Source organism: Sorex araneus, chromosome 5, assembly GCF_027595985.1.
Source record: "Sorex araneus isolate mSorAra2 chromosome 5, mSorAra2.pri, whole genome shotgun sequence".
Lineage (NCBI taxonomy): Eukaryota > Metazoa > Chordata > Mammalia > Eulipotyphla > Soricidae > Sorex > Sorex araneus.
This window is the reverse complement of record NC_073306.1, coordinates 105143626-105156026: the sequence shown is the minus strand read 5'-3', so window position 1 is coordinate 105156026 and position 12401 is coordinate 105143626.

The following is a 12401-nucleotide window of genomic DNA, read 5'->3' as shown; positions in this document are numbered from 1 at the left end:
TCTCAGATTGAGAATGCAGCAATGTTAGCAGACCATTAATTAGCTTCAATGATGTGATTCTAGTTTAGAAAGTTTTAATTTCATGAATAAATTCCATTTCTGGCCCTCTTAACTCTTGGCATTTGTAAGAATCGCATGATAATTTCATCTATATTATTTAATAATTTATTGAAAACTAAAAAATCAAAGTTTTGATTCTGTTTTTATTAGTCAAACCATGCATTTTTAAACAACTGCATCTAAAAGTACAAATGTGTGAAAACAAATAACTATCTCCTTTGTCTAAATCCCTCCTTATGTAACTAGTGTTATTGATTTGGCAAAGAGCTGTTTGAATTTTCTTGTATTTAAATAAACATACAAAATATACAGGTATCTATTACTTTGTATTCGTTTAAAACATTTTATCTTAGGCACTATAATTTATAATACACATAATAGCCAGCTATTCCCTGCAATAAATCATTCCAACACCATACCCTCCACCAAGTCCCAATACTTCAACCCACGCTATGGTCCCATCCCCCCAGACCCAGGATATCCTTCCCATGAAAGACAAAGTCTCAACTCCGGATGCCTTTGAATATTTGTTGCTTCTTTACTATATTACTTTACATATCAGGTATGAAGGAGATAATTTTGTATCTGTACCTCTTCTTTTGACTAACTTCACTCAACATGTATTCTTTTATCTTTTATACATTGAGAGAAAATAGAGCTTTAATCATTTACAAATAGTTTTAGTTCAGTAAATCATCATTATCATCATCATCATCATCATCCCGTTGATCGTCAAATTTCTCAAGCAGTCTCAGTAATGTCTCCATTTGTCCAAGCCCTGAGATTTTAGAAGCCTCTCTCTACTTGTCCTTCCCAATGATGCCGTACTGGAGGCTCTTTCAGGGTCAGGGGAATGAGACCCAGCTTGTTACTGGTTTTGGCATATTAATACACCATGGGGACCTTGCAAGGCTCTCCCATGTGGGCAGTAAACTCCCAGTAGTTTGCCAGATTCTCCCAGAGGGAGAAGTAGGCTATATCGTGCGGCTGCAAAGCGGCCATGTGCTTCCGGGAGCTTGCCATGCTCAAAGCCCCTCTCCACACGTTTGGACAAGTCTCACACATGAAGGTACCGGCAGAGGGACCCAGGTGTATGGGACCCGGGGCTGAGACCTCCAAGCCTGCTCAAATCAGGACTGGGCCTCCTCCATCTAGATTTCCCATTTTCCAGTAGCTAGGTGGTCACACCCAGGGACAGCCCCCGGTGGCACCCTGTAATCCCATCAATGGCCAGCATCCAGAGACTTAAAAGCAAACTCCCAGAAGTTCAATAAATAGAAGATATTATTTTTAGCTACAGCATCAAGGCTGGAGAGATTCTTCAAAGTGTCCAGCACATATTTTATGTGCTGGAAAGGTTCAATCCCTGGCACTGCATGATCCCCAAACTACTTCTGGGGAGCAATTCCTCAGCACAGAATTGAGTAGTCATAAGCACCACCCAGAGAGACAATAAATAAACTACAACATAAACACCCATCTTAGTATTTCATGGAGGGGGTGGGGATATGAGGGCCACAGCAAATAATTCTCAGGGCTCACTGTGGGATTTATGCTTAGAATCACTCCTGGCAGAGCCTGCAGACCTGCAGGACTTTGAAACCAGGTTAGCCTGTTCTGTTCCCTCCGGTGCATAATATTCAATATTATTTTTTGCACACTCAACCAATTTTGACTCTTTTCCAATAAATTGAACAACTTTAAGGATTAAATTGTGCTCTTTTATATGTCAAAATTAATGCAAAATAACATATTTGAATTCAGATTATAAACCATAAACCATGCATATATTAACCTACCTATTATTCCTCAACTAGCCTTCTCATATCATTTACATTGTCTTTTTCCCATTTTAATATATATAGTACTGCTTCATTCATATGAATAATTTAGATTCAATAACAGCCTCAACTATTCTATAATTATCATAGATAATCAGTCTAGTCTCTTTTTTAACTATTATAAGCAAGGCTAAAATAAATACCTTTTATATAAACCTTTATAATGCTATACATTTTCCCAGTAAATTCCAAGAAAAATTTCCTCACCAAATAAAATGCACATTTTAAATTCATTAAGACATTCTGAGTACTTTCCATAAATAACAGTGTACCTTTATACAAACATGCAAAGGGAAGTGTTTATTTTTTCATACCTTCTTTAATAATAATGTGCTTATTTTTTTATTTCTTTTAAATAATCTGAAAATTTATGTGTCTGTTGTCTTCTAAAACATCCATTTCTATAACACTATTTAAAATAATATATCTTGGGGATGGAGTGATAATATAAACAGGTACAGTGCTTGCCTTGCATGGGACCAGCGCAGGTTTGATCCCCCACATCCTATTTGGTCCTCCAAGCAATGCCAAGAATAATTTCTGATCACAAAGCTAGGAGTAACCCCTGAGCATTTTCAGATATAACCCCAAAAGCCAATCAATAAATAAAAATAAAATAAAATAAAGCACCTTTCATAATTGTTTTCTTTGTTTTATAATTCTTGATGCCTTTTTCTTCTGAAACAAAATAGAGCTTTTCCTTATAGCACATTTTTGCAATATCGTAAAACTTTCTTGTTAATATTTGTACTGAATTGTCTTCTTATTTTATATATTTACTGTGTGGTTATAGTCACAGCTTTCATATGTCAGTACATAAACACAAATAATGTCAGTAAAAGCTACCAATTTTTGCTTAATCAATGGGACGACAGTGCAGTGCTACAGGATTCAGTTGATTTATCAAAAAGAAATGGGAGCTCAAGTTGAGTAATTAAATGTATATAAGTATACTCTTGGAGAAAATTTTAGTGGGTTTTTGTAAAATTCTATCACTGAAAAAGTAATGGAACAGGACTCACTTAAAAATTTTCCTACTTAAAGAAAAAGAAAAAAGTTTCCCTACTCAACCAGGGCCCACGAGCTAACTAACAGTGTGACACCGCCTGTACTTGTTAATATGAATTGACACACTAACCAAAAAGATGCACTCCCCAATATGAAAAGTACTTTTTTGATAGCTACTTCATTTTAAAGTAAATAAGTAAAAGATAAAGAAGGAATATGGTAGCTCAGAACACAAGCTTGATGATGATACTTGGAAGTTGGCAGAGCCTGGCAAGCTTGCCGTGGCATAATCAATATGCCAAAAACAGTAACAAGTCTCACAATGGAGACATTACTGGTGCCCGCTTGAGCAAATCCATGAACAACGGGACAACAGTGCTACGGTCCTACAGTGCTACTTAGAAGTTAACTAAGCTGAATATGACCATGGAGTAGTGTTTTGAGGGTTGTCTTAAATACATTGTTGAATTATGTATACATCTCTTACATACTGCCTATTTTTATTTTACTTTTCTTTATATTTTTAGAACATGACAAAACTGTTCATGACTGGATTTCAGTCATACAATATTCCAACACCCATCCTTCCACCAGTGTACATTTCCCAGCACCAGTGTCCAGTGTCCCCAGGTTCTCTCCCATAGCCCCCTACCTCTTGCCTCCCTCATTGACAGGTTCTTTCCTTTACTCTCTCTTTCTCTCTCTCCCCCCTCTCTCTCCTTCTCTCTCTGTCTCTTTCTCTTTCTCTCTCTCCTTTAGTTCATTGTGGTTTGCAATATTGATTCCGAAAGGTTATCAAAAATATCCCTTACCTACTTTTAACCCTCAGATCTTGTCCAGCATGATTATTCCCAGCTATTACTGTCATAGTGGTCTATTCTCTATCTTATCTATCCTCAGCCCCACAGACCTTTGTGGTTAGTTCCAACCACTGACCAGTCCCCTAATCCCTGTTTATCCTTTTTTCCTGGCCATGAATATTCTTCTTCTCCTATATAAATATTTTATATACAAAAATGAATTCTATATTTGTCCCTTTCCTTCTGATTCATTTCACTCAGGATGTCCAACCATTTATAGGTAAGTTTCATGACTTCATTTTTCCTAACAGCTGCATAGTATTCCATTGTGTAGAGGTGCCATAGTTTCTTTATCTGTCTGTTCTTGGGCACTCAGGTACACACTGTATATTTATCTACATTTAATATATGGGCAATTAGTTTTCCCAAGGCCTATATTTAATATATGACAATTAGTTTTCCCATGACTAATGCTGTGGAAACCATAATCTCACCCAGGAGATAATGGGAGGCATACAAACCTCTACACATTAGACTAATTTAGAAGAATCTCCTCAGATAAAACAAAAATGCACGAGACAAAAAAGCAAAACAACCAGTGTTCTACTACACACACACTATTAATTTATTAATTCATGAGATAAAAGCATAAAATAAGAAATTCACTTTTAAAGTATAATATTCTTCAAAATTAAAAAATAATTCAAATAGTATGAATAATAAAATATATTTACCAATTATAAACAGTGCAGTCATGCTTTAAAAAAGTCTTCAGTTTAAAGCATTCTTGGATGTCTAGACATGAGTTTTAGGATTTTAAGCCACCTTCACAAAACTCAAGTGCTAAATGCCACACTAACATTTCTTTGCTTGTAGCAGAGAGCCTCTGACCAGGGACTTTTATTTCACATGGCCTAATTCTCTTTTCCCCACAAAATTTCAATGTCTGATATTCTATCATATATTGGCCTCTTAATATTTTTTCCCATCATTCTTGAGATAACAGGATGCTGATAGAGAAAATATTTTAGTTCTATACCCTCAGCTCGATGGAATCAGTGAAGGCCCTTCTCTGGGCAGATAACCCCCATGATGAATTCTGTGACCCAATCACCAGATGATGAAAACTGAATTGTGGAATATAAGAAACCATAACTCAGAAAGATTCAAATTTATTTCTCATTTATATTTCTAGGATCCTGAGCAACACATTTAACTTATTCCATCCTCTGATTTCTCACTCATATGAAGATTATAACAGTATCCTCTTCCTAAGATTTTCCCAAGGATTAGATTAAATTTTGTTTGCACACTTATAGTGAGTTACCAATTAGTGGAATGTAATTATTATTAGAACTATTAGCAGAGCCAGTCACTTTCAGACAAAATTAAATGTAAATTAAGCTCAAATAAACTTCTATAATACCATGAATATAAGTTTAAAAACTATATTTAAAAGTGTCCTTCATTATTTCTATGTCTATTTAAAGATTGGTTTGGGCCCAATTACAACAGGGAATGAGAAGATTGCTGATGAGCTCACTTAGATTCTGAATGAACAGCCTAAGAAAGCATCTTAAACCTTTAGAGAATTGTTGGAACACTTAAAAAGCAAGATTTTGTGGATATGTTTAAGAGGTTAAAATCTCTCCTCCAAGAAAGAATAACAACATAGAAACTTCAAGAGGAGAACTAATATTTTGATTAGCATAGGTATGGGAAAACTTTTGTTGAGGGCATATTGATAACAAAATATAGGAAAAAAATTCACAAGAATAAAATGTATCAAATGAACTCAGCCCTTTACTTTAACCTTCATAGATTTTAACTACAATGAAAGTATGTCCCATCTAACCCAGGTAACTCTATCTTATCATGATACATACACTAAGTAGTTCTTTTTTTTCAAAGTGATCAACTATAACCTGTATCAAATCAGAACACATATCAGCCACAATCTAAAGAGGCAAGATGGTAGGTGAAATGGACTAAAGGGTATCAGTAGACATTGCTCCTTAAAAGTCACATGGACTATAAGATTAACTGTTAATTGATATGAGATGATGTGAATAGTAAAGTGCTAAAAAATTAGGAGCCTCTCCACTAGTTTTTCAAGAGATATGGGTTAAGGTTGCTGGTGGATAATTTAAAAATAGTTTACACAATTGGAAAGAGACAAGAAGTATAAAGTAAAAGTGATGGCAAAATGAGTAATTTTCTAGAGTACATATATGCTTAAATTAGAAGCAGTTGCACAGCAAATCTGACAAAATATTGTTTAATCCACTTTCTATAACTCATTTAAAGCAGATTTTATATAATTGTATGAATAAACCACAATATATCTGAACAAATAAAATCATTTTATATAGGTCTGTAATTGTCATAGGATATTGATTTTTCTGTTTTAATTAAGCTCCACTTTCTTTGTAGCCTGATTTCTCCTTATCCTGCGTTCCTAATATAAGCTAACCCACTAAGCCATTAGAAGGCAATAATTTTAGATGTGTCTCCAGATAAACAATAGGAAGTGTTCTTTAGTTAGTACCTATACTTGTCAATCATACTTTATTTTACTTCAAGTTAATTAGTCTACCTCATTTATTATGTCACATGTAAAGAAACATTTAGTTTCTTATTCCAACAAAAGTCTCCTTTTCAAAGAAAAATATAAGTCAACAGTCAGAAACAAGAATTTTCATCAAGGATGTCATTTTAGTTCTATTTGTCAACCTTATGGAGCAGATGTGAGGGCTAGAGGAGGAAAGTAATGCCATGCTATTGTGATCCGTAGGCCATAAAACTAAATCATAATTTAAACCTCCAGGAACCTACGGGTACTATTGTTTAAAAAAAATTCAGGGTCTGGAGTGAAAATATAGCGGTAGAGTGTTTGCCTTGCATGTGGTCAACCCGGATACGATTCCCCAACATCCCATATGGGTCCTATATGGCCAGGAATTATTCCTGAATTCAGGGACAGCAGTAACCCCCGGCCACTGCTGGATGAGGTCCAAAAATTTTTTTTATGTCCATGTAAAAATGTTCGTCATTGTCATGTAACAGATACATGTTTAATTTGGATTTTATATGTGCAAATCAAGAGAATGCATTTAGGATATGTTTATTCAAGAAATGCACATCTGGGCTGGAAGATATCTTAAAGTCTGTAGTGCGTTCTTTGCAGGTAGGAAACCCAAGTTCCATCCCTGGAACTAAATGGCTCCTATTGTGCCCCTCCAAGCATGACAGGCAGTAACCCCACAGCAATATGCTAAATTCAATCCCTCTCCACCACCACCATTATCTCCCCACCCCCCCCACAAAAGAAAAATGTAATACACAAAGGAAAAGTGGAGTTCCCTTTGCTCTGGCTTAGCTTAGAAAAAAATTAGTGCAAGAAACTAAAGTCAGAGCTAAAGGGAAAACAAAATCTTCAAAATTTAAGAAGGTAGATCTGAAGTGATATTTAGAACAGACACAGAGAAAGGGGAAGAAAGAAAAGAGAAGGGACATTAAACTGAATAGTGAAAACCAAGGCCAAAACAAGGGTGACAGAAGGCACTGGATTAAGCTTTACAAATGGTAGGAGACAAACATAAAAGCCTGTTATAGCAGAACCCAGAGAAATGGCATAGTATCTGATCCAAGTTCAATCCCCAGCACCCTATATGATCTCTCAAGCACTAGCAGGAGTGATTCCTGAATGTAGAGCCAGAGTAAGGCCTGTGCACAGTTGGGTGTGACCCAAAAACAAAATAAAGCTAAACAACAATAGCAAAAAAACCAAAAAGCAAAACAAAACCATTACAGCCAAGAGGAATGTAAGGACAACTGAATGCAATATGTAATCCTAGCACCGTTCTGTAGCACTGTTCTCCCGTTGTTCATCAATTTGTTCAAGTGGGCACTAGTAATATTTTCATTGTGAGACTTATTGTTACTATTTTTGGCACATCAAACATGCCATGGGTAACTCGCCAGGCTCTGCCGTGTGGGTGGGATACTCTCAGTAGTTTGCTGGACTCTCCGAGAGGGATGGAGGAATCGAACCCGGGTTGACCGAGTGCAAGGCAAACGCCCTACCTGCTGTGCTAAGTCAAGACATATCATTTAAGATACATCCCAAGCAGACTGAAATCAATGTGGATATGTGCATACCCATATGAAAATTTTGAAACTACTTTCCAATATTTATAAATGGTCAAAATTTGAAATGAATTTGATAAAAGCAAGGATGTATGAAGTCTTATTTTTCCACATCACATTGACCCAGAACTAATCATCCCACTAGTTGTAAGATATTGAAAATTAGTGTAAATTGTTGGATGGGAATGGAATCTAAAATTGCAAAGTACATTTGGTGGAAACAATGACTTCTTAAGTATGAAATTAATTTAAACATTAAGGTATTAATTTTGTTCATTAATTTAGACAAATGTATCATTCTAATGTCTGATGTTAAAACAAGGGGAAACAAAGCAGTGTATACCAGTACTATGAACTCTCTCACAATTTTTTTAAACACAAATATAATCTAACATAATGTTTCTTTTTCTAAATTTTAGTAGTCTGAAAGTAAATTCCTATCATACCCTAATCCAGAGAAGATCCCAGAAGCAAACTTTCAGGACTTAAAACTATCCCAAATATGGATAGGCAAAATAACCCTCAGGACAAAATATTAATACAAGCCTTGAAATCACTCAGAATATTCTTTTAATCCACATATAAATAATCTAACAATTAAGAATTTGAGAGAATTGTTTCTTTAAATATATAGACATTTCCTTAAGTTACAAAGTCTTTTAATTAGCCTTATTTAATATTATGGAAGCAGGAAATCAAACACCTTCTGTTTATTTAAACAAATTACCTGGAAAATTCAATCTTAATCAGGTAATACCAATTAAGTATCCTTTTAAGCATACTAAAACTTCTATACCTAGAGAAAGTGAAGAACATTAGACTAAAAGTAATTAGCATTTCACACTCTATAGATGGATAATTTTGCATGCAAAGGAAAAAAATCAAAGGAGCTCAGGGCCACTACTACTCATTCTATTTTTAAAAATCTTCATCAGAGAAGGGTAAATGGTAACAGAAACATAGTATACCTCTTTTAGTAACACAGCACTAAATAATAAAAAAGTTACTTAACAAAGCAATAGAAGGGTATGAGAAGATGTCATCACTTTTGCTCTGAATATCTCCCTCAGCCTTTTCTTTCCACACCCGGAAAAGTACTTCTGTGTTTTGCAAGAACCTTCTATCTTCCATCAAACAGCTAGCTGAGCTTAAAAAATTTGAAAGGGACCTAAGACCTACTGTGGCCATTTGAGTTCACGTAAAATCAGGACACTTTCAAAGGGATTCTATTGAATGTCAGGTTTGAGTCAAGGTTTTAATTTCACACTAGATTTAACCGAAGAGATTTAATTTTACCAAATTAAAAACGTATGCCTTACAACAACCCTCAAGCCCTCCAGGAGTGAACTCAGACAGAGAAAGTTTGATCAGAACCTCAACTAGAAAGAAAAAGGCAATGATGCCAGATGCCCTAGTTTAAAATCTCTGAGGCTCAGAATGGAAAAAAATGAGGAATTAACACTCTGTAAAAAGGATGTCATTCTTGCTGACTAGTGTCATTCTTTTTCATCAAAGGGCATGAATCTAACCACAGCACACTCTTCCACAGATGACTTTTACACATGAGTAACACAAATTGAGTCCTAGTAACACCCAGCAATTGAGGGAAAAAGAATAATGACTATATTAGTAATAAGTAATATTCTAATATATTCTATGCCTGTGAGAATTAGTGAGCTTGTAAGGGAATACAAACCACCTAGGAAAGTATAATCATGTCAAAGAAAGAAGGAGAGAGCAGAAAAAATGGTAACCAATTGATAAGAAAAAAATGCTACTAGTGAATAAATTGAATTGTGACAATTATCAATACATAGCTAGCGTATGAAAATGACTATGACATAGGTCTATATAATTTGATATCATCCTTACAATGGATGATATTATAAACACTATTCAAATATGATTGCACATTTGTATATTATTTGAATATACAATCTACACCTTTATTTTTCCCATTAATTATCCTGCCCATTTAAAGAAGAAAGTTAGCACTTGGGTAATTTCAAGTGACTTCGAAAAGCTCACACTTGTGTGCTAGCCATTAATTACCATTCAGGTCATAAACTCTTTATGACAGGATCAACATGATTGTATACTTTTAGGGAAAATAGCACTTTATATTTATATAAATACAATAAATCAAAATTCTTCCAATAAGAATTGGGTTCGCAGTGGCTGAACTGAGGTGTTTGCCAATAAAATTTTTAAAATGGTGTTCTATTATATAGTAAAAAATTTTATATGTCAATTAATGTATCTACCCAATATTGTTACTTTTATTTTATAAAAATTATAAATAATTTTAAAAATAAGTAGCAAAAATGGCATTTCTGATTAAGCTAGGTAAAACATAACAATTATTTTAAGAACAATGTGAAAATAGCTAAGATCCAAAAAAACTGCTTAATGGAATTAAGTTGTTGAGAAAAATGAAAGTTTCGGAAAACAAAATTTGAGAAAGAAGTTGGTGATATGAGTCAAAGATTTTGTGTCCAACATCCTTCCTTGTAGTTTTCATGCTTTCTTTTATTTTATCATGTTTGTTTATTTTAGGCCAGACCCAACTATGCTCAGAGCTTACTTCTGGGTCTGTGCTTCAGGGTCACTTCTGGAAGTGCTCAGGGAAATCATATGTGGTGCTAGACATCAAACTAACTTGGCCACATGTAGGGCAAGAGTTTACCTGCTGTACAATGTATCACCCTGTTTATGCACTTTCTTAATAATGGCAGGAGCCAAGGAAACAAGAAGAAACTGACTGCTGTGAAATCTTCAAGACTGAAGAGATCAAAAATTGCAGAATAAGTTCCTGAGGCCAAGATTTCCTGAATAATAAAGTTGAAGAAGGGATTGGTGTAGCAGCAATACAAGTGTAAACAATAATTTCAATATTGTTCAAACTACGATACTTCAATTTAAAAACATTTTTTAAATGAAAGATGAAAAGAAAATAATCATTGCCTTTCACTTGGTTTATTAAGTTACATAGGTCAAATGGTTAGAAAGCCAATAGGAAATAGCTAGAAATGAAATTGAGGGTTTACAGTTTGTCGTATTAAAAATTTGAAATTACAGTTTAATTTCCACCAATAAGTAGAGTTTCATAGACGTAAAGAGAGAGATTCAGCAGGACAATACCATTTCACCAAAACTCTTTCGTGCCACCCTTGAGAACATCATGCAACGACTGGAATGGAAAGGAATGGGAGTGAAGATAGATGGTTGACAACTACACCACCTCCACTTCGTTGATGACATCGTTCTCATAACACCAAATATCAGCCAAGTGGCATCAATGCTGTCTGACTTTGACCATGAGTATGGAAGGGTCAGACTGCAGCTGAATCTCACCAAGGCAATGTTCATGATTTGCCCTCAATGAAATGAACATCTCCGAATGCAATAGTTATGTGTACTTAGGTCGAGAACTCAACATGACAAATGACCTGGCACCTGAACGTCACAGGAGGAAGAGAGTGGCATGGAACGCTTTCAAGAGGGTTGAAGAAGTAGTTAAGAGGATGAAGAGCCTCTGGCTCCAGGAACATCCTTTCAACTCCACTGTTCTTCCTGCACTAACATACGACTCAGAGACCTGGGCCCTACAAAAACAGGATGAGAACATTATTCGGGTATCCCAAAGAGGAATAGAAAGAGCTATGCTTGGAATATCACGTTCCACTCAAGTCAGAGAAGGAATCCAGAGTTCCAACCTCTGTCGACGATCAAGAATCAGGGATGCTGTCTCATTTTGCCAAGGTATCAAAAATCAGATGGGCCGGACATGTAATGCAATTCAGAGATGACCGCTGGACTAGAGCTGTTACTGACTAGATTCCATGGGACGTCAAAAGACCGTGTGGCCACTCACCTACAAGATGGTCAGACTTCTTTACCAAGACCCTGAATAAACAGTTTGAGGCTCTTAGTGTTTCTGGAGTGAGCACTAGCACATGACAGGGATGACGAATGGAGACGTTACTGGGGCCTGCTCGAGCAAATCAATGAATAATGGGATGACAAGTGATACAAGAAGTAGAAGTTATAGGAAATTTCTTATTGGGTATCTAAATTAGAGTATTTAAAGGAATACAAAGCAGGAGTGGTAAGAAAAAGCCAAATAGAAACTATAACTTTATTTGAAGGGCTTATGAAGATCTCTTGCCGTAATTTGATTGAACTGATCATATCTACTCTCCATTCCTGTCAAGAGACTGTGTAAACTCTAAGAGACATGAGCTCTCCTGGGACATCACCGCTAGGACTTGAGTCCCAACAGACACATTGAGTGGGCAGTTACTCATGGAGTAATTTCCTCTGAATTTTTTTCAGAAACTAGCAAATTTATTACTCCACATAAGATGAATAAAAAAACATTCTCTTCACCCACAGTGAAACGGGTTAAAAAAAAGTTGTAATATACTCGTACCATCAACTCCACACCTGCACAGTCATGTAATCGATAGGAAATACTTAATTTCAAAATTCTCTTTGAGGAGCCACAATTTTAGACTGCGTACACCGCATACTATCTTTTGAA